This window comes from Panthera uncia, chromosome D2 (assembly GCF_023721935.1).
Source record: "Panthera uncia isolate 11264 chromosome D2, Puncia_PCG_1.0, whole genome shotgun sequence".
NCBI classification, from domain to species: Eukaryota; Metazoa; Chordata; class Mammalia; order Carnivora; family Felidae; genus Panthera; species Panthera uncia.
The window spans coordinates 33,396,284-33,420,981 of NC_064818.1; the positions used below are offsets into that span (position 1 = coordinate 33,396,284).

A 24,698-nucleotide genomic window follows, 5' to 3' on the forward strand; every position below is an offset into this window, starting at 1 on the left:
GCTATGGAAAGGTTATATAAAAGTTACTTGTGATGTAGGTTTTTGTGAGTCTGATGATGTTTATGAAAACTCTCTCAACTGGCTTCTGCTCTTGGAGTAGTTGTCTCTCAAATATCCTTGTGGGATTAGATCAGTACTCTGCTATTTTATAATTATCCATTAAGCAAATGATTTGTTTAGTTACCTACTTCTCTTTTAGTCTATTCAGTAATCCTATTGGGTATAGTTTCTAAGTTTCTAGCCTGAAATTCTTCAGGCAAAAAATGCTAATGGACTTCTTTGTTCTCTCTTTGTTGTTTTAAATTGACTATTATTATTATTAGTAGTAGTATATTGTTATTATTATTTTGCTTTCTCTCTCTTTGATTTTTCACCCTGGGTGGAAGGGTGAGGTGTTTTCTGAAGTTTTATTCAGTGCTTTTCAGTCCCAGTGTAGTTCATCAATCCTTTGTTACAAATTTACTTGACAGTATTGCAGTATGTGCTATCAATGGGAATATTCATCAGGGTCAACATGGAATGAAGAGAGCAGAAACTTCTGATTGTTGAATTCTTTTTTCCCTTGGCCTACAACAAACAGGAATATTTTGAGAATGAAGCTATGACAGATTTCTGCCTGAAAAACACTGTAAGGGTTATGCCAACACTATCTATATCCCCTTGAGGACTGAGTCCGAAATTTTGGGAGTAATATGGATTTGGGAGTTTTGGGGAACTTTTAGCATCTATTAGCAACTAATCTAATCCTTGAAAACATGTTCTTTACTAACTGTAATTATTGATTTTTTTGAAAATTTATTGAAATTTTTTTAGAAAAAAAATTTATTAAAGAATTAAATAATACTTATGTATTAAAAAACAAGGAAGGAGATCTTTATGTCAGTTACTTTTGTGCTCTAATTTAATTCTCATAGCAACACTAGAATGTAAAAATTATAATCATTCCCATTTTATGGGAAATAGGCTTGGAGCGATTACATAACTTATCTTCTATTAGAAAAGAAATAGATTGTAATTTGATTTCAGATTTCTATTTATTGCTTTGTACTTTTCCTAAATTCAGTGACTTAGAGAAAGACTATGTTTTACTTTTTTTTGGGAGGGATAATAATATTTATTTATTTTATTTATTTTTTTTCCTATAGTTTTTTAAAATCTTTATTTATTTATTTTTAGAGAAACAGGGATAGAGAGCGAGCAGGGGAGTAGCAGAGAGGGAGAGAGGGAGAGAGAGAATCCTATGCAGGCTCTGTGCTTGAACCCACCAACTGTGAGATCATGACCTCAGCCAAAATCAAGAGTTGGATGCTTAACTGACTGACTGAGCCACCCAGGTATCCCAGGAGAAATAGTAATATTTAAAATGAATGTACCTACTTCACAAACTGTTTAAAGGTACTCATGGTAGATATTACCTTTAATAAGTTTTAACATGGTTTAATAGAAATATGCCATAATATGTAGGTAATACTGTATTTTGGGGGGATTGTTAATATCTAGGGTAAAATCTTAGAAGATAAACTGAACTCATGTTGGTGAATGGAAATCCAATTATTTCTAATAGACTAGGTCGTTTCTTGAAGTCCAGTGTAGTATAAATTTGTTCTTTGTGATGCTAGCTCCCTCTGTGGAACTTCATTGAGATTACAACTTGACTTTTTCGATTATTTAGCTAAACGATTGAACATTTAGACTAGATTTTGAAATTTTCTGTAAATTTTACTTTGTATGCTAATAATTTCAATTGTTTTTCTTGTGAAAATGTTATTTTATAAAAATGTCTCACTTTGTAGATACTGAATTTTAATAGCTTGTGTGAAATGAAACCCACTTCCTCAAACATTGCAACAACTTTTATGCTTTTTTGTTTGGGAAGGCCAGAGATATACCAATTCCTAGGTCTGCAACACTGTGTTAGGTTAGACATAAGGAGATAGATAAAGCCTAATGGAAGATTTGGGGGGAAAAAAAAGGTTTTGGAATTACGGTGTTTTTTTTTTTTTGAGTTTTTTAATGTTGAATTGGGTGGGAAAATGTTCATTGAAGGATTTTTTTTGTTTGTTTTATTGAAACAGACAAAATTTCTGCTTGACAGAAAGAGGAGAGAGAAATATCTTAGCAGGATCCCAAAATTCAACAAAGAAATGTAGAAAATGTCTTTTACACGTATAATTTCCATAAATTTATGCTCTTGTAAAGAAAATTCTTTGTTATCAAATCCTACTACTGATTTCCCTTTTACAGAATGTGTATATTTTTTTCACCCCCACTTTTTTTCTCCTTTGTCTCCCAAACTAGTTTATATTTAAATATTAAATTGTGTAATTAGTTTTTAAAAATATTTTCCATTCTAGAATGAGGGCAGAGGGAACGTGACTGGCTTCCACGATAGAATTTAGCAAAATGTGCAAACCGATGTCAACCATAAAGCTAGGGACTAAAACATAAAAGATGAAGATAGGAAAGAGCTAAAGTGTATATGCTCTTTGAATTTATAAAAATTTGATTTTAGTAGGTCATTGTTAAGATCATACATGAATAAGCTTTTAAACAATTTTGTAAGATAATTATTTTGAGCCCTTTGTTAATACTAAACATATATTATTCCCTTAAAATATAATTTACACAAATACAGGCATGCATTATGGTGGCACAAAGAAATTTGTTTTAATATTTTTTAACCTTGACTAAATTTAGATTAGGTAATTCTTTAAAAGAATAGAATTGAACTAGTTTTATTTATGTAACAATCCTATTCTTTGTTATCTTTAAAACATATTATATCCTTGATATAGTAATAATGTTTTCTTATATGAGTAAAAACTTTGAATCAATATATAAATATTTTCCTGGGGTTCTTATAGTTTTTATCTTTTAGTTATTTTCTCACAATCTTTAAGGATAATTAACCCATCTCCCATTAGTCTTTGAAGAAATCTAGAGTGGACTTCCTTTATATTATTGGCTACTTAAGTTCATGTCATTTTGAATTTGATTTAACCTATGTGTCACATGTATAGTAGTGCTTTCCAATGTTAGTACTTCATGTATTATTTAAAGTTTTCTCAAAAACTGTGGAACCTCTTTTATTCTCCTTGACTAACTCCTCTTCACCTTTTGAGGCTTAACTCAGATATTCTTTCTGGTAGTCTTCTCTATTGTACACTCTTCCTGTACTCTGGGGTTAGTTTGGTACAAACCAACAGGCAGACCAGAATTAAAATCCTGGTTTTGATAATTCCTACTTGTGAGACTTGGGGTTACTTATCCTTTTAAATATTTCCTCATCTAAATTATGAGAGTGATAATCCTTAACGTTACAGGATTATTATGAGCATTACGTATATTTAATGTACATGTAGAGAATTCCATGATGCCTGGCATGCAAATAACTACTTCTGCTTTTATTTATTTATTTATTTTTTGTTAATATTCTTTCTAGACTCAGTACTTTGAGCACAAGGTTCATATTTTATTCATCTTTGTATCCCCAGTGGCTGGCACATGGTAGAAACTTAGTAAATATTTGTGAATACTTAAAGACTGCTTTAGTCCGCAGAGTATCTATGATGGTTTCAGTTCATATGTTTATTCGTGTATTTTATCATTAAGTGGGTTTATTCACAATAATTTTGGTTATTCTTGGTTTCACTACAAGGTTGATGATTTAAACAGCTTTGTTATCCAAGTTTTGTTTTCATGAATGTAATCAATTTTAACAGCAGGCTCCTTATGAAAATCAGAATCCTGAGTTAAAATTAAGTGCCTCTCTCATTATTCCTCAAATATTATCAACCTAAGTTTCCTTCGTAGAGAGCAAACAAGCTTTCTTTTTTCTTCAACATTTGGATTGACTTTGTATATAAGTGCCTCTAATTCTAGTAGGCAGCTGGTGTTGGTGATTAAGTTTGGAATGATTTGTGTGACTGCCCCCTTAGGTTTGGATTCTGAGAGAATTTTTTTAATGCCAAATTTAGTTTTTTTTAATTAGAATTTTTTTCTTTAAATATGTGACAGATGAGAGTATAAACTTTTCCAGAACTAATTGTCTCCAAAGTCAGGATATTTGCATACTATTTGTAGGTATACAGACACCCAAACAAAGTAACAGACACCCAAAACAAAATGACTTAATCTATAAATACGATAAATTTGGAGGTAAAGACTGGTTAATTCAGTGCTTCAGGAACATCATCAGAAGCCCTTTCTGGATGTAATTTGCAGACTTTTTCTCAATTTGATCCTCAGCAACCCAGCAGGACAACTTTAAAAATAAACAAAACAATTTACTGTCTCTAAACCAGAGAAGGTAGAAAAATGTATTCAGAAGAATGGTATACAGTATAAGCTGTTGCTTTGGTGAGTGCTTTATATTTGAAAAGAGATGCTGCATATTTTTAAAGGGTCACAGTGGGGAAGCTGATCACATTTCTGCTGCCTCCTGAAAACCTGATTTATGGTATAGTTTTTCGGTGGGGGGGCAGAGTTTAAAGTCTTAGTACTTTGGGGGATTTTATTCTAGACTAGTATAAATCATTACTTAGTAACTTGTTTAGAATTGTTTTACTGAGTCATTTAACAAAGGTAGGATTAGATCTTCTCCATAAGAATATTAACTCACATGCAAAGAGGTATAGATTAGTCATTGATGAAAGCAATGACTTTGGGTTCAGTCCACCTTGAAGAAAGAATAAAAGTAGAATCAAATAATCTCTGGAAAAAGCAAGATGGTCTGTCATATTCTAGTACTTACTATATGTAAGCATGTTTAATATTAGTAGGTGATTGTATAATTAAAATATTCTAATTTATGTATCTTTAAATCAGTTTGTAATAGCCAAACCACAAAAATTCACTTTCCCTTGCATGTGAAGAACTTTTTAAGTAGAAAGCTCTGCCTTAATTTTCATGTCTGTATATATTTATGCTTTTCATTTCTCTGCAATGCTTTTTTTTTTTGTTAAAGTGAGACTTGGAAAATAACAGTAATAATGTTTCAATTCCTGAGATGTGGGTAATTTTCATCCCCTCTTCAAGACTTTCATATTATTTTTATAATGTTTTTATTTTTATTTTTTTATTTTTGAGAGAGAGAGAGAGAGACAGAGTGCGAGCAGGGGAGGGACACAGAGAGAGAGGGAGAGCGAGAATCCCACGCAGGCTCCAAGCTCAGCGCAGAGCTTGATGCAGGGCTCAGTCTCACGATGGTGAGATCACAACCTGAGCCAAAATCAAGAGTTGTACGCTTAAGTGACTGAGCCACCCAGGTGCCCAAGACTTTCATGTTATTTTTAAGTGTATTGTTATCATTTGCATGTTTCTTATTTCCTTTGTTGATTCTAATTATGCCCTCAGGAGTTATCATAGTATAAATTTATTTATTTATTTATTTATTTATTTAGAGTATAGCTGGCACACAATGTTACATTAGTTTCAGGTGTATAACATAGTAATTGGACAACTCTATATGTTATACTGTGCTCACCACTAGTGCCACTGCCATCTGTCACCATATAACATTATTATGGTACCATTGAGTATATTCCCTCTGCTGTACCTTTTATTCCCATGACTTATTTATTCCAAAACTGGAAGCCTGCAAGCATATTATAAATTTATTATGTTTTCTATATGACATGTCGTCAGATATTTAAAAGTGATTAAATATTTTTTAGGGGTAGAAACTTTCATTTGTGTTTCCAAGACTCAGTAAGCCATTATATTTGTTGACTGACCTGACTGAGAACTTAATGTTTATCAATATTTCATTGTGTTCCAACAGTTTGTGTAATGAGAGAATTTTTTTTTGTTCTTACCTTAGATTTGTAGTCCATAAAGTATACTCTAATAAAGTTACGTATTTATTTTCATAATTATTTTACCTGGGCCTGCATAAATGAAATATTTTTTTAATTGTAATCATTTAACCTTGTAAATCCATTGTTAAGGATTTGGAAAAACCAATATTGTATGAGATGAAACACTTTTTTTTTTCAAAGATTAGTAGAGGAAGCACTTCTTTTTTTGTTCATTTCAGATTACACTGGGAAACCCCTATGTGAAAGTTCTAATAACTATCCCATTCTCTTTGGAATGAGTTATTGATATTTGTAAAACAAAATTTATCAGTAAGACTGTAAGATTCTTTTGGATTCTGGGGATCATGTCATTGACTTTGTTACTGGTATTGTTGACAGCATTATCATTGTTATTAGCCATTAGCCATTGATGTCCACATTTGTATGGCAGAGTAAATAAAGCTATTATATAGGTTGATTACAGGAATGACTTAGCATACAGTTTACTGTCAATCTTTAGGAATTTTATTTAGAAATTTTTTTTTTTATTATTTTTTAATATTTATTTATTTTTGAGACAGAGAGAGACAGAGCATGAACAGGGGAGGAGCAGAGAGAGAGGGAGACACAGAATCTGAAACAGGCTCCAGACTCTGAGCTGTCAGCACAGAGCCCGACACGGGGCTCGAACTCACGGACCGTGAGATCATGACCTGAGCTGAAGTCGGACGATTAACCGACCAAGCCACCCAGGCGCCCCTAGAAATTTTTTTGTTAAAGACTTAGGGTGTTATGGCTCTAAGCCTCTCTGCTTATGGCCATTTTTATGTACAAAAAACTTTAGGGTGGTAAAATTGTGTTTTATCATGAATGATTGATTTAAAATGAATGATTCCATTTCCCACCCACAAAGTTTTTCATAAGGTATTACTTAATGTTTAAGTTATGCCATTCTCTTACAGCAGTAATGAAAATGTCCTCAGGTTCTTGAATATTTTCAGCTATAGAAAACATTTAGTGTATGATTCCTTTATTTTTGGTAAAGAATAAACTGAGGCATAGAAATCATAATTGGTAGGGAAGACTGGTACTCAGGTCTTCTTTTTTAGTCCATTGTTCTTAGCATTTTACCAAATTGTAGTCAATTTTCCAATATATACATATGGAAACATTGGGTTTTGAATTGATGCCCTTTCAGAAAGCAGCAGATTTGTTCTTTATTTTTGGACTGTTGATTTTTAGTTTGAATACAGGTTACGTAGTTCCATAGTTATTAAGTGATGTATCCCTTATTGTTATGACCTCTTTTGAAGTTATAGTAGTATTTCATCCTATGAAGAATAGGCGACTAGAAATTTTTTTTTTAATTTTTTTTTTAACGTTTATTTATTTTTGAGACAGAGACAGAGCATGAATGGGGGAGGGTCAGAGAGAGGGAGACACAGAATCTGAAACAGGCTCCAGGCTCTGAACTGTCAGCACAGAGTCTGACGCAGGGCTCGAACTCACAGACCGCGAGATCATGACCTGAGCCGAAGTCGGACACTTAACCCACTGAGCCACCCAGGCACCCCTAGGCGACAAGAAATTTAACATACTTCTTCAAGGTCACAGTGTAAGTGTTGAATCAAGAGTACTCTGAAATCAATTGTAGCTCTTTGGCTTTTTTGTCACCCTTACTTTGTATTGTTAATTTAAGATAATTCGTGTGAATCATCTAACTCTTTCTCGTGTGTGGGGACACTCAAATATGCACATTATTTATATTTGGCCTATTATAATTTTTATAAATGGAAATCTGATCTTGTTTCTTCCAGGTTTAAAACCTTTCAATGACTTCTCTTTGCATGATGAAACCTAAAGAACTTTCTTTGCTTTTTAATCCCTAATTCTAGCATCTGTTTGCAATTCATTGAACATGTCCCTCTTGTCCATATAATTGCACATGCTGCTCCCTCTAAAAACCTCCTCCTTGTAGGTCTCCTCTCACTACCTCAAATCCTTTTCAAGATTCAGAATTTTATCTGGGAAACTTTGATCTCTGTTAAAAAGCAAAATTGATCTAAGTAAATTTGAAGATCAAATTAGCTTTGTTTGCTCATTTATGAATCTGGTAGCATTCCATCTGATTAAGGCTGGCTGGGTCCAAGGACTCAGAGGAGGGCCTGTAGGACCACCCAAGAGAGTCCTTGGCTTTGTGCAAGGTAGAGGTCAAAGGTGAGCCAAGAGGAAGTGAGAGCAGAGTTTATTGAAGATATAGAGTGTAGATATGAACAGAGCATCAGGGAGATTCAGAAAAGAAAGAAGAGTGATTCTTGTCTTTGCTGGGGTCATGGGGTTTTTACTGAGGAAGGTTGTTGGGTGGTCTCCATAATCCAGGAATAAAGAGTGTTTAGGTGTCTTGAGTCCATGGTCTTGGAAAGTTCATGACAACCCTGCCTGGTCACTCCTTAGATTATCTGTTGTGTTTGTTGGGAGACTCCAAAGAAATCATTGTCCTCTCCAAGGAGGACATACATTGTCTGTTCTATAACATGTGTGTATGTCCTAGCAAAAGTAGAGGTGGGAAAGAAGTGGGAAAAAGAAAGAAAGGAACAAACAAACAGCTGTTCATGGCGTTCCTTTAGTTCCCCTATCTCATATGTGACAATAGAAGGGTGTCCCGTTGAGCTGCAGGAAAGGAAAGGTTTTTAAGGATAGATAGGGAATGGAAAGAAGGAAATTATTAGCAAAGAATCCTGATCAGCACTACAAGGTAATCCAGTGATAGACCTTCTGTTCCCCTTACAAGTGTTGCTGGATCGTGGAGTGCAACAGCCAAGAAAGAACTCTTGAGAAGTTGTATGGTGCAACTTAGTTTAGTTTATTTAAGTACCACAGGGACAGGACTTGTGGGCAAAGGCTGCACTTTTGCTTTATGAAGCTTGTGGTTATATGCTTAGAGTTTCAGGGGGGAGGGACACGCAGGGAGTATTAGATTATAAATGTTTTCTTCGAATTTCTACTTGTAAAACTATTTTTGTAAGATTTCTCTGGTGCTTATCATTCAGTTCCGTATTAACTATTGATGAAATGTACAGGCAGTCATGAGACCCTTTAAGAATGTAGCAACCAGCACTTATTTGATCCTTATCAAAATTATGCAGGCTATAGGTCAGCCTTCTGGGTTAAAGGTGAACATTTTTCTGCTTCTGTCCTTCATCAGGAGGACAACTTTGCCTAAAACAATGCAAACTACAGGTTAGCTGGCTAAAGGTCACATTCTTGGCCTGGTGGAGGGGGCAAGGAAGGATGTTGTTAAAACTCTAGTTAGGTTCTGTATTAAGTCTTGGTTTGCTAATGTGGTGGCTTAACATAAGTGACTCCATTTTGGGCTCATGGTTTTGTTTTTAGCATTTCAGTGATTCATGAACTGGATAGCATCCAGTCTAACAGATGGAAAGAAGATTCGAAGGGCACCTGGGTGGCTCTGTCAGTGGAGTGTCCGACTCTTGATTTTAGCTCAGGTCATGATCGCAGGGTTGTGGGATCAAACCTCACATTGGGCTCCATTTTGAGCATGGAGCCTGCTTGGGATTCTCTCTCCTTCTGCCCTTTTACCCTCCTTGTGCATGCACACTCTCCCTCTCTCTGTCTTAAAAAAAACAAAAGGCTATCCAAGGAGCTGTACAAAATGAAAGATTTTTATAGGCAGGAGGGAGTAGGAACAAGACAATTTTACTAGGCAAAAAGACAGGTTGGTTTTTGCAACCAATGGCAGGGGTCTAATCAGGCAGATTTGCTAAACTACTGCTGATCAGGCTGTTCCTGATGGGGTTAAATATTTCATTTCTGGGAAAGCTAAAACTGTAATTAAATCTTGCTTTGGTGATATCACTTAACATAAGTGACTCCAGGTTAGGCTTGTTGTCTGTTTTTAACACCTAAATCTAGGTTTTATGCAGATTTTATGTCAGAGGAATTATTAGATCATTTTGTAATTCCCTGTTTTCTTTTGTCTTTTCTAGATTATGAGCTAAAGGCAAGCATACTTTTATCTCTCTATCAGGGCTTGGCACTATACCAAACGTATTCTAGAAACTCAGTACATTTTAATGAATATATATTATGTTTAAATGTCTCCAATTCTAGGGGCACCTGGGTGGCTTATTCAGTTGAGCATCCAATTTTGGCTCAGGTTGTGATCTCACAGTTTGTGAGTTCAGGCTCCGCATCAGGCTCTGTGCTGACAGCTCAGAGCCTGGAGCCTGCTTCAGATTCTGTGTCTCCCCTTCTCTCTGCCCCTCCCCTGCTCTCGCTCTCAAAAATAAATAAACATTAAAAAAATGTATCTCTCTCTCTTAAATGAATATTCAAAAAAATATTTTTTTAAAATATCTCCAACTCTATCTGTTCTTTTTTTTTTCATAGTTCTCGCCCGGGATGTTACAGTAGCACCTCATATAACTGTGCCTCCAGTCTCACCCCTTCTCCTGTCCTTACTTTACATTCTTCTTTTAATGCTTTTTGTACTTTTGTTTGTTTCTGTCCTACTGATTGTCCATCTTTCTAAAACACTAATTTGTCCCATCACTTGACCATGTTATTAAAACACTTTAATAGGGGCACCTGGGTGGCTCAGTCGGTTAAGTGTCTGACTTCGGCTCAGGTCACGATCTCGCGGTCCGTGAGTTCGAGCCCCGCGTCGGGCTCTGGGCTGATGGCTCAGAGCCTGGAGCCTGCTTCCGATTCTGTGTCTCCCTCTCTCTCTGCCCCTCCCCCGTTCATGCTCTGTCTCTCTCTGTCTCAAAAATAATAAAAAACATTAAAAAAAATTAAAACAAAAAACAAACAAACAAAAAAAAACACTTTAATAGTTCTCCCATTGCCTACAGGATGAATTTTAAGTTATTAAGCATGACTTTGGAAGCAGATCTGAATCTTGCTTTCCCCTTTGGCACTATTCCTACCAATAGCCTTCTACCTTTAGCCCTAGTAAGAATTAATTGCTTATTTTTGTATCTGTGCCTTTGCACGTGCTGGTCTACCCTTCTTGAGTATTAGCTGCCTGATAATTTCAAAACTTAGCTGCTTCCTCTTCATCTCTGATAAATTTGTTTGTGTTATACTATAATTTGTCTGTGTTATCTTTTGTATTAGACTAAACTTCTTGAGGCCTGTGGCTATTTCATATTCAGTTCTTCTTGTGTGTAGTACATAGAACACTGCTTGTTGAATGCTGTTGAAGTGAATTAAATGCCTGTGGATTATAGAATAAGTATTACTTGAATTAAGAAGGTGGTGCTTCATGGGGTGCCTGGGTGGCTCAGTCGGTTGAGCATCCGACTTTGGCTCAGGTCATGATCTCTCTGTCCGTGAGTTCAAGCCCCGCATCGGGCTCTGTGCTGATGGCTCAGAGCCTGGAGCCTGTTTCAGATTCTGTGTCTCCCTCTCTCACTGCCCCTCCCTGGCTTACACTCTGTTTCTGTCTCTCTCTCTCTCTCAAAAATAAACAAACAAAAAAAATTACCAAAATTAAAAACACAACCTTTTTTCTGATTTTGTCTTCTGTTTGTTTGTATTCCTTTCCATAGTTGTTACATGTTTATTTGGCTCACTAAAATTGGGAGTTAATTTATGTTTTGACACTTATCCAGCATATTGTTAGTACTCAGAAAGCTGTTATTGTTAATAAACCTTTAGATCAGCCTTATTAATTTCAGCTGATAATTTAGACACACCCACACTTTTGGGGATGAGCACTGGGTATCATATGTAAAAGATGAATCACTGGGTTTTACTCCTGAAGCCAAGACACTGCATGTTAACTAACTTGAATATAAATAAAAACAAAATTAACCCTAAAAATAAACAAATAACAGACAATTCTACTTTTTGTGAGGATTATTATGTTCGCATCTCATCCTTTTCTTTGAATAGTATAGATGTATTATATGAAAAATATAAATTATTTTTATATTAAAAATGCCTTTTTTATATTAGTCTTTTTTAAACTAAGACCACAAGGTTAAGTTCTGAGGAGATTTTATCCTAAATGGCATCATAGAAAGTTAACTTCTTAATAATTAAGAAACAGTGCTGCAAAGTTGGCTCGATTTTAAAGTGTACTTTTGCTTGCTAATTAAGCTACTTTTCATCATTAATTCATAGTACTTTAAAATGATTCCTATTGTTATGCAGTTTTTTCAAAGAAGCGTTAGTAAGGTAAATGTAGAAAATTATTTTAAAACTAAAGTGATACCCACCAGATGGTGCTATTTTGCCTGTTTTGTTTGTGCAGATCAGAGGATGAATGAATACAGAACTTTTAAAAAGAGTATGGGAGATCTTCTAATATTTTTAGGGCATAATATTTTGGGGGTGGAGGAGCTCAGTGGAAAATATTCAAATGTAAACTTATATTCAGTACTGAATTTTATCTTAAAGGTAGAAACTGTTGCCGGTTACATGCCAGAGAAACTTCTATATAGTCTAAAATTCAGTAGATATTTTTAAGTTTGACATAATGTAAATCCTATTGACTGTCATAATTCCACATGCATGAAAAATGTAGTTATTTCTAAAAGGAATTGTGTATTACTAAAATTTATGTTTTAGTTTTCTTTACATTTTCAAGTAAACAATATTACTGAGTTACATACTTACAAATTAAGGGAAACATTTTAATTATTTTATGTGTTCTTGAATATTTCCCAAATAAAGGAGAGAAAATTAGGCTTAAATTCATTATTTTTACAAATGAAAAAGATGATCATTCTAAATTAATTTATGTATTAAATTAATTACATAATTAAATTAATTATGTATTAGAAAGTAGTATGTGGTGCACTGTTCGTTTAGATGCTGAAATTGAATGTTCATTATAGTTAAAAATGGCTAGCTAATGAAATACATTTTTCAGTGAAGTATGAAAGATTCAGCCAGTATTTCTAGGATTTTAATTTACTTAAAAATTTATTTATTTATTTTGAGAGAGAGAGAGAGAGTGCATGCACACACGTGAGTGGGATGGGGCAGAGAGAGAGGAAGAGAGAAAATCCCAAGCAGGCTCCATGCTGATACAGGGCTTGATCTCATGACTCTGAGATCATGACCTAAGCTGAAATCAGGAGTCCAATGCTTAACTGACTGAGCCACCCAGGTACCCCTTACTTTATTTACTTTTTCTGATCTTATTATCACTTGTTTTTATTTGTGTCTGGCCATGAGATTGAAGCATGAAAGTATGTAGGTGTCATTGTAACTATTTCCCAAAGTCATTGTTGATTATACCAACAATTACTTTTTTGCGATGTGTGAAATTAGAGATTGAAGTTGCTTTTATTTCTTTTTAATTTTTTTCATGTGTATTTATTTATTTATTTAAAAAAAAATTTTTTTTTCAACGTTTTTAATTTATTTTTGGGACAGAGAGAGACAGAGCATGAACGGGGGAGGGGCAGAGAGAGAGGGAGACACAGAATCGGAAGCAGGCTCCAGGCTCCGAGCCATCAGCCCAGAGCCTGACGCGGGGCTCGAACTCACGGACCGCGAGATCGTGACCTGGCTGAAGTCGGACGCTTAACCGACTGCGCCACCCAGGCGCCCCTCATGTGTATTTATTTTTGAGAGAGAGAGACAGAGTGTGAGTGGGGCAGGTTCAGAGAGAGAGAGGGGGAAACACAGAATCCAAAGCAGGCTCCAGGCTCCAAGCTGTCAGCACAGAACTGTGCTGTTCTGTCCATGAAGACAGAACTGTTTTCAAAGTGATACTTAGACATTGTTTGCCCTTTCCATTCTCATTTTCTCACTAATGTAAGTATTTTTCCAGAGGTTCCATGATATGTGATATTGATCAAATGCATAAGAGAATCTAGCTATCTTCTATTAAGCCAGACATTAATTATAAAACAATATTACTCTTCTCACTCAATTTTTAAAATTTGGAAATAGTTATTTTTCATAGCATGTTATGTATGTTAACATTTAATGGTTCTGTTTAAAAAAATTAATAAACATTTAGAAATTTTGTTTTAATTTTAATATGGTCACCAGGGATAGATATAAAAGCTCTTTGAAGTACTCAATACTTTTTTTAAGTATAAAGAGGTCCTGAGATCAAAGCATATGAGATCTTCTGATCCTAATTCTTTATCTTCATTTTACCAGTGAGGGTACTCTGAGACTCAGAGGGGGTTAAATGGTTTAGTCATGTATATTCAACCATTTTTGGCTTAGCTGATCCTTCCATCACTGACTTCTGACTCCTTTGATTTAACTGTTTCACGATTTAGATATTTCCAACCTCGCACCAACTCTGAGCTCCTTCAACTATTTTTTTCGTGTGGTATTTTAACTGACTTTATTAAGTGCATGAGCAAGTTGGGAACATTCACCTGATTCTTCAGCTACAATAAAATGGTGTCCTTTTTTTTTTTTTTAACGCATAAAATATCTAGTATAACTTTGCTATAAAGTGTGAACTTTCTAGCAGGAAAAGGGAATTGATACATGAAATAGTGTAGCCTTAGTGTCAAAAAAAAAAAAAATAAAGTTGAGGGCAAAGAGGTAGCCTCTCATATTTTAGAGACTCTTTTATTATCTTCTTTACTTCCCTCCTACCCTGGCCCCTCATCAACAATAAAACATTGAATACAAGCTTCCCTGGACATTTATGGCAGTCCACTCATAGAAGAACAAAGTATTCTATCCTTAGGTTTCAAACAGTAAGAGGATAATAATTCTATATTGCTCTTTTGTTAGCCGTATATTATTTCCCATGTTGAAACTCATGATTGAGAGGATAGATTCTAAAACCATCCTCCCTCCCCCCTTTTTTTAATTGTTGAAGGAATTTAAAATCATGTCATGAAAATGGATTGAAAACCATTGGTAGTTTTAACTTAGAAGAAAGAAAACCAGGATATATATGATAAGCCTCCTTCTTCATTTGAAGCACCTTCTTTATGTGCAAATGAGATTAGATCTATTGATTTATTTGTGAAACCTCAAGGATAGAACAACTAATGAGTGGATGGTATAGACTGAATCATTTTAGCTCAATAAAAGAAAACTTTCTAGTAGTAAAGAAATGCAAAAATTGAATAAACTTGTTTTGGAGGTAATGAATTCCCTTTCTCAGGAGGTGTTATAGACTGGATTACTTGGTAGGAATTACTTGGTTGTCACACGAATCAAGAAGGTATAGTTAATTGGATTAAATGACCTTTTAAGATTCTTTGTTTTTATATGCTTGGTATATTTGTTGAAAATAACTTTTAATTATAAGAATTTTATTTACTTTTTAAGTAAGAGTTAATTTTAAAAGGACAATTGGTTTAGTAGATATATTCCACCCTTATATCAACTAGTCAATAGACCTGAAGACTTTATGGATCTGTGGTCTTGCCATGAGCATTAAAATTGATTTTCTTGAGTGTGTGTTTTATTTATTCCTTTCATTGCAAGCCATTTGAAGAGATGATTGATTGGTAGCAAAAATTTGGAAGAGGAAAGGATGATAAGCATTAGAAAGGAAAATAAAAGCCATTTTGAAGATGTACATTGATTTGATATTTTGGGGTTTATTTTCTAATTTGCTTATGATCATAAATATTTTCTGCCTCTTATTACCACTCTTTTCTGTTTCTTTTCCATATATTCCAAACTATCCATAACCAATATTTGTGTGAAATTGTCCTTAATTGTAGGTGGTTTTATAAGTAGTAGAGTCCGTTGTAATATAATCACTAAAATGATGACTGCATTAAAACATGTTGTATAACTTCCTAATTTAGCAGAGTATTTTGGGAGAAGAGGAGAAATGGGTCTACCCTAATGTTTCTAACTCTTTTTTTCTTGGGGTACTAGAGGGAAATACATACTCTTACTATTACTAGAAATAAATGGATAATCACAAAATATTTGGCTTTATTTTCATTTGGGAGTAGGTATTTGTATTTCTGTATATAAGCATGTATCTTTATATATCACATATATTTTTAATACTTCCAAAAAGAATTTGAGATCTTATAATGTGTTATTTTGTACACACACACACACACATGTGCACACTGAGTTTTATTTGTTCATCAGAGAAGGCCTGGCATAGGATTTAAGTTAAATTAGCTATAGGGTTCAGGTATCAAGTGAGTGAGTAAAATGAGCCAGTTTGAAGCAATAGATATTGATTGATTGATACATTATAACCTCTTTTTAAAGGAAGATCCATGGCACTGTAGAATCTTGCCTTCAGTTATACAGTGTAAATAAGATTGCCGTATGTGATATTTAAATAGTTAAGAAATTAGACCAGAACTGAAAGAAAGGGTTTCCTGTATAATCTGCTGTCATTAGACAAATTAAGTGATTGTTCCATTCTGCAGGTATAGTAAGGTTGTGTTTAATTAATTAATTAATTTAATATTTATTCATCTTAACTATGTGTAAAGCTTGACTTTAGACATTGGATACAGAGCATCAGACAGTTTTCCTTCACTTATAGAGTCCACAGTCTAAGACAGATTTGAATATTAAATTTCTTATTCAGTATTTCTAGTAAAAAGCTTATAATATGGAGTCTAATGACTTAAGTTCTTATTCTGCTACTTTTTATTTATTCATTCAGTTAACATTAGTTATAAATGCTTATTATATATCCCAGAAATGTAGAGATTAGTAAGATATAACCTTGCCTTAAAAATTCATTCTCTTCAGGGGTGCCTGAGAAGCTCAGTTGGTTGAGTGTCCGACTTCGGCTTAGGTCATGATCTTGCAGTTCGTGGGTTTGAGCCCCACGTTGGGCTCTGTGCTGGAGAACTCAGAGCCTGGAGCCTGCTTCAGTGTCTCCCTTTCTATCTGCCCCTCCCTCGCTTGCTCTCTCTCTCTCTCTCTCTCTCTCTCTATTTCAAAATAATAAACATTAAAAAAATTCATTCTCTTCAGGAGTATTAAACAGGCAATAACTAGCTATCATACAGTGTGATAGGTAACTGCTATGATTAAATTATGTGTCAAATCCTATAAGAGAAGTAGATTCCTCTAGCTGTGCAGGATGCAAGAAGCTATCTCAAAGAGCTGATATTTGAGCTGGGACTTGAAGAATGAGTAGAAATTAGTTGGGAACAGAGGAATCAACATAAACAGAGGATTAGTTAATCTATGTTAATAGGTTCTGCATGAACCCACAGTATAGAGTGATCTGCATGAAAACACAGAAACATGAGTGAGTAGTGTATTTGGAGAATGATGAAGTATTGTTTAGTTTGGTTAAAACACTAGGTATGTTGTGGAAGGAGTGGAAAGAGAAAAAGCTACACATGTAGGTTGGGGCAGATTGTGAGAGGTCTTATATACTGGGCAAAGGTTTTAGGTTTATATATGAGAGGTATTTGGGACCTGTGGAAGGTTTTTAAGCAAGCAAACATGCTTAGTTTGCATTTTACAAAGACAGTTGATAGAAAATAGGATGAGGTAGAAATTGAGGCTGGAGGTGCGTATACTAATTTGAAAACTGTTCGTAATAGAAATGAGTAAGATAATGAGGATCTGTTATAGGGAGGTAGTAGTGACTTTAGAACAACACAGGGGATGGATTCAAAATATAGTTCAGAGGTTTGAGCTGATGGGATTTAGTGACTGATGAATGAAGAGAGAGGGCATCCAGGAAGATTTTAAAATTTTGTCTTTGACATCTGTATAGATAAATAGTGATGCTATTATCTTTGAAAGTAAAAGCAATATGATTTGGAAGAAGTTATGAATTTGGTTTTGTAACGTTGAGTTTGGAGGAATAAATCTAAAGGAATGTTGGAGGTGCTTAAGTTGCAGGTGGAGGAAATGCCTCTCCAAGAGAAGAGAAGAATTAGGAGAGAGGTAGTAATTGTTAGGTATATCTCAGCCTGTTATTTATAGAATATGAGACATAGAATTATTTTCTGATATGGAAATGAGCAATGTTTTAGTTATCTTAAATTCTAATTTCGTAGTGCAAAAATCACAACAATTATGTATATTATAGGCCAATAATATTAATTAAAATTTATTGAGTGCTTGCTATGAAGCTTAGCTAAAATGCTAAGCATTTTACATTCATCATCCTTTAATCTCATAGCAGTGTGACTTAAATATTACTATTATCTGGATTTTCAGAAGGGTATCTTGACCAAGATTTTATAAGTGGCCAAATGGGTTTTCAAACAAATGTCAGTGTGACTTTACAGCCCAGGCTCTTAACCACTATGCTATTTGTATGTCTTGTAGAACATGAGAGCTGAAATGGATCTAAAGACATCTAGCCCTACCCTATAATTAAATATATGTCATAGCTGAAATCTGTAATTTTGGTTAAGATTACCTATTCAGTTTACTTGATAAAAAGCTTACCCACCAACCATTCATTACTCCTGTTGTCCTTGTGGCAGATCCTTCTGTGTGTGTGTGTGTGTGTGTGTGTGTGTGTGTGTGTGTGTGTGGTGTGGGTAGGCTGACCCCTCTGCCATGTGAGTTGCCTTATCAGTCTGGGTCAATCTTGTTTGTCCCATTTTTTGTGCTAGTTAGTTAAGAGATGAGCATGTGACTTCTGTCTGGCCAGTGAAACATGAGGGGAGGCTTGATGAGGAGCTTCTGGGAAAGGTCCTTAGCCTTGCATTTCTGGATGTTATCCATATAAGTGGGTGCTTAGAATTCTGAAAGCTACTTTGTAACCATATGAGGGCTAGTTGAGTGTAAAATCAAAACACTACATAGCAGAGTGAAAAGATGGAGAGAACCTGGATCCTTAGTGATATTTTAGAGCTGTTAAATTACCCAATTCTAAAGCCACCCTAAGTCTTATGTGAAATTGGAGGAAGTTTATTAGGCCACTTTAAATTGGATTTTTTTTTTTTTTCATATTTACCAATGAAAGGAACTGAACTATGGTCTAAAGTATCTACCCTTCAACTGAAGTACAAAAAAAGCCATGGTGGGGGCACCTGGGTGGCTCAGCTGGTTAAGCATTCAGTTGTGGCTCAGGTCATGATCTCGAATTTTGTGTGTTTGAGCCCTGCGTTGGGCTCTGTGCTGACAGCTCAGAGCCTGGAGCCTGCTTTGGATTCTGTGTCTGCCATTCTCTCTCTGCCCCTCCCTTGCTCATGTGCGTGCGCTCTCTCTCAAAAATAAATAAAGATAAAAAAAAAAAAAGCCATTGCAAGGCTTGCATTACTATTAAGGTAAGCTTGAAACTGGAACAGTTTTTGTGTCAATGTTCGGTTTTAGTGTCTACACCTAATTTTATTGGGGTAGAAGCTAGAAATGCTCGTGTTCTAGAAATTAGATGTTAAATGTTAAAGTAGCAAAATGTCATTGAGGAAATAAGATTGATTATTTTGATAATAGATAAAAGGAATAGGAAACTGCTCTTCAAGTTAGGGTAGGAAATCGATATGGGTTTAATTTGTAGTCAGTTAACAAGTTTCAGGGTTTCTCTCATAGACCCTTCCAAGTCCCTGAGAGGATCCTAAGCAATGTGTTTACATAGCTATATTTTGGGGGGATAAAATTGTCAAAAGTTAGGTATTTTAACCAGTTAAATTGCTGTTTATTTTCACTTTGACTTACTGAGTGGTTAGAGGCATTTCTGGGATCTGGTTATGGGGAAGTATAGTATGGGATATGTTTAGATGGAGTACATGGTTTGCAGTTATTTCTGCATATTGTTAAGTTCTTACTAGCTGTTCTGGCATAGGTATGACTCCCAGTAATATTCTTATCGTCCACTGTGCTGATGGCTTTGTGATATATAGATGCAAGGACAGAGGTCTTAAAGCAATCTAAACATGTTCCTTGAGTCTGGTAGGAGAAAGAGGAAGGGAAATATCGTTTAAATATATGGACTCAGAAGCTAGTCTGGAAATTTTTTCTAAATCTTAGAATTCATATATGAAAGAAACTTACTAGGAGTTTTCCTGAATCTGACAACAATGTTAACAGTGTTTATGACTTTATCAGTAATAACTTGTGAAACTGATAAAAACTTTTCTAAACTATCAAGAATAAAACCTGAATCAAACACACTAGCAGAAAGACTGAGTTACCTTTTTGTTTTCTTAATATTATAAAACTTTTATATGAAAAGGAAATCAAAAGTATGCAGTCAGAAATGTATGAAAATAAGAGCATATAGAGGTTGGTTAAATAATTGATAAAAATATGCCAATCTTGGGATGCCTGGTTGGCTCAGTCAGTTAAGCATCTGACTCTTGATTTTGGCTCAGGTTGTGATGTCACAGTTCATGAGATTGAGCCTTGCATCAGACTCTGCGCTGACAGTGCAGAGTCTGCTTGGGATTTTCTCTCTCCCTCTCTTTGCCTCTCTCTCTCTCTCTCTCTCTCAAAATAAATCAAATAAACATTAAAAAATGCCAGTCTTTCTTGAATTTATGATGTTTGTGGTATTTTGTTACCTTTTAAAAATTTGTAATTTATATTTGCAAACTGAATCTGACAATACATTGAAAGAATTATCGCCACAATCAAGTGGGATTTATTCCTGGGCCGCAGGGGTGGTTCAATATCCAAAAATCAATGTGACTTATCACATTAATAAAAGAAAGGATAAGAGCCACATGATCCTCTCAATTAGATGTAGAAAAAGCATTTGACAAAATACAGCATGATTTCTTGATAAAAATTCTTGAGAAAGTAGAGATAGAAGGAACATACCTCAAGATCATAGAGGCCATATATGAAAGACCCAGAGCTAATATCCTCAATGGGGAAAAACTGAGACCTTTCCCCCTAAGATCAGGAACATGGCAAGGATGTCCACTCTCACCACTGTTGCTCAACGTAGTATTGGAAGTCCTAGCCTCAGCATTCAGACAACAGAAAGGAATAGAAGGCATCCGAATTATCAAGGAAGAAGTCAAACTTTCACTCTTTTCAGGCAACATGATACTCTACGTGGAAAACGCAAAAGACTCCAACAAAAAACTACTAAAACTGATACATGAATTCATCAAAGTCACAACATATAAAATCAACATACAGAAATCAGTTGCATTTCTATACACCAATAATGAAGCAGCAGAGAAATCAAGGAATTGATCCCACTTACAATCATAGTGGAAACCATAAGATACCCAGGAATAAACCTAACCAAAGAGGTAAAAGATCTGTATGCTGAAAACTATAGAAAGCTTATGAAAGAAATGGAAGAAGACACAAAGAAATGGAAAAACATTCCATACTCATGGATTGGAAGAACAAATATTGTTAAAATGTCAATACTACCCAAAGCAATCTACACATTCAATGCAATCCCTATCAAAATAACACCAGCATTCCTCACAGAACTAGAACAAACATTTCTAAAATTTGTATGGAACCAGAAAAAAACCCTGAGTAGCCAAGTAATGTTGAAAAAGAAAACCAAAACTGGAGGCATCACAATTCGGGACTTCAGGCTGTATTACAAAGCTGTAATGATCAAGACAGTATGGTACTGGCAGAAAAACAGGTACATAGATCAATAGAACAGATTAGAGAACCCAGAAATGGACCCACAAATATCTTGCCAACTAATCTTCAACAAAGCAGGAAAGAATATCCAATGGAAAAAAGACAGTCTCTTCAGCACATGGTGTTGGGAAAACTGGACAGCGACATGCAGAAGAATGAACCTGGACCACTTTATTACATTACACCATACACAAAAATAAACTCAAAATGGATGAGAGGCCTAAATGTAAGACAGGAAACCATCAAATCCTGGAGGAAAAAACAGGCAATAATCTCTTTGACCTCGGCTGCAGCAATTTCTTGACATGTCTCCAGAGGCAGAGGAAACAAAAGCAAGAATGAACTATTAGGACCTCATCAATTTAAAAGGCTACTGCACAGCAAAGGAAACAGTCAACAAAACTAAAAGACAACCAACGGAATGGGAGAAGATGTTTGCAAATGACGTATCAGATAAAGGGTTAGTATCCAAAATCTATAAACTTATCAAACTCAGCACCCTAAAACAAATAATCCAGCAAAGAAATGGGCAGAAGACATGAACAGACATTTTTCCAAAGAAGACATCCAGGTGGCTAACAGACACAAGGAAAGATGCTCAACATCATTCATCATCTGGGAAATACAAATCAAAACCACAATGAGATACCACCTCACACCCATCAGAATGGCTAAAATTAACAACTCAGGCAACAATAGATGTTGGCGAGGATGCCAACATTGGCGAGGATGTTGGTGAGAAAGGGGAACCCTTTTGCACTGTTGTTGGGAATGCAAACTGGTGCAGCCACTCTGGAAAACAGTATGGAGCTTCCTCGAGAAATTAAAAATAGAACTATCCTATGACCCAGCAATTGCCCTACTAGGTATTTATCCAAAGAATACAAAAATGCTGATTCAGAGAGGCACATGTACCCCAGTGTTTATAGCAGTGCTATCAGTAATAGCCAAAGTATGGGAACAGCCCAAATGTCCATCAATTGATGAATGGATAAAGACGATGTGGTATATATATACAATGGAATATTACTTGATGATCAAAATGACTTAAATCCTACTGTTTGCAACAAAATGGATGGAACTAGAGTGTATTATGCTAAGAGAAATAAATCCACGAAAGTTAAATATTGTATGATTTACTCGTGGAATTTAAGAAACAAAACAGATGAACCTAGGGGAAGGGAAGGAAAAATAAAATAAAAACAGAGAGAGGCAAACCATAGGAGACTTTTAAATACAGAGAACAAATCGAGGGTTGCTGGTGGGTTGTTGGGTGAGAGGATGGGCTGAATGGGTGATGGGCATTAAAGAGGGCACTTGTTGGGATGAGCACTGAATGTTATATGTAAGTAGTGAATCACTAATTTCTACTCCTGAAACCTTTATTACACTATATGTTAACTAACTTGGATCTAAATAGAATAAAAAAAAATTAAATAGAAATTTGTAATTTAACGAGGCTTATTTTCATATTTTAAATACATATTTCACATCTAATTTGTGTCCTTTTCCTTAAAAAGAGTTCCCCAAGTTGTAGAAGTTACTGGTCCATAAAACCTGGATCCACTCCTCAAAGGAAACACAAGCTAAGATTTATTTTGTGGGGGCACCTTGGTGGCTCAAAGTCAGTTAAGCATCTTACTCTTGATATTGGCTCAGGTCATGATCTCACAGTTTGTGAGATTGAGACCTGCATAGAGTTTTGCACTGGTAGTGCAGAGCCTGCTTGGGATTCTCTCTCCCCTCTCTTTCTCTGCCCCTCCCCTGTTCATGCAACCTCTCTCTCTGTCTGTCTCTCTTTCTGTCTCAAAATAAGATTTGTTTTGTGTAAGTGTTGAAATAGGTACTTCAAGTGACAGTTAAGGGAGTCCCATGTTTTAGTATTATGATGGATAATAAAGGTAAAAATTTTGAAAGATTTGGGGTAGAATGGAATGTAGCTGTTTAAACATCTACAGTGGGTTAGAGTGATAATATCTTCCCTTAAGTTTTGTCAGATTTTTCTAGTACATGGCTATGGCAGCTTTGATGATATTTTCTTCATTAATGTTTTTCAGAAATTAGAATGGGGGAGATTTGATGAGGGGAAAGAAGGCCTTTACTGTGTGCCAGCTAATGAAAACAGACAGAATCACTCCCTGTTGTATAATAAAGAATTTGGTTTTTACCCTGGGTTCCTGGTACAGAGCAACTAAAACCCATGGAATATCCCAAGTGACAGAGTGTCTTTGCTATTTATGAGCTACTAGGATCGCTGTGCTATCACTGTCATTATTCTAATGAAGTGACTCATGGTGGGCCCCTAGCTCACTTCTGGAGGGGGGCTGATCAACCAGGAAGATCAAATCATGTGATTATTTAGAGGGTTTGGACTTAGAGCTAGCCCACCTCTGGGAAGGGGGTTTGGAGATTGAATTCATTCATGTGGCCAATGATCCAATCATTGTAATGACATCCCAGTAAAAACTCTGGACAGTGAAGCTCAGTGAAACTTCCTTCTTAAAGAACAAAATACTTTGCAGAAATGTGTTGCGCTCTGATTCCATGAGGCGAGGGCATGGAAGGTCTGTGTTTGGGACTCTTCTAGACCTCGCCTTATTTGTCTCTTCATTTGGTTGTTCTTGAGTTGTATTATTTACAATAAAACTGTAATTGTAAATACAATTGACCCATGAACAATATGAGGATTTAGGGGTGCTGATTGCCCATGCAATTTAAAATCCATATATAACTTTTGATTACCCCAAAACTTAACTACTAATAGCCAACTATTGTTGATTTACACATATTTTGTATGCTATACGTAATATATACTATATTCTTACAATAAAGTAAGCCAGAGAAAAGAAAATGCTGTTAAAACTATGTGGAGGAGAAAATACGGTACTGTAAAAAATCTACTTGTAAGCGGACCTGCACAATTCAAACCTGTGTTTTCAAAGGTCAAACTGTATAGCACTTTCCTCAGTTATGTAAGTCATTCTAGTAAATTATTGAACCTGTGGGAGGGTAATAGAAAACTCCAAATTTGTATGTAGTCAGAAGTGTGGGTGGTCTGATGTGAGGGAAACATGCTGTGAACTGTGTCCATTAACTTGTGGGATCTGTGCTAACTCTGGGTGATTAGTACCAGAATTGAATTGCAGTACACTAGTTGAGGTTGAAAGAGAATACCTACAGGAAGACAGATTCTAAAATTAATTGCCAAAATACTGAATCCAATTTAGGACTTGGTAGTGTGTAGCACTAAACAAAATACATGAACAAATTTCATATGAAGATGTTCAACTTCATTCATAGAAGGTAGAACATTTTAATTTTTGGCCTCTACTGTGTTCCAGTGTTTCATTGTCATGTTAATTCACATGTTGTATCAATTAGGATTGAATTTGCATATGAGAAAGTCCAAAATTACAGCAA

At 35.3% G+C, this 24,698-nt stretch overlaps 1 protein-coding gene across 8 annotated transcripts in view; it reads left to right on the plus strand.

Moving 5' to 3' along the window:
• Positions 1-24,698, plus strand: part of ADK (adenosine kinase) — a 519,772-nt gene that overhangs the window by 76,425 nt on the left and 418,649 nt on the right. The window lies entirely within an intron of this gene.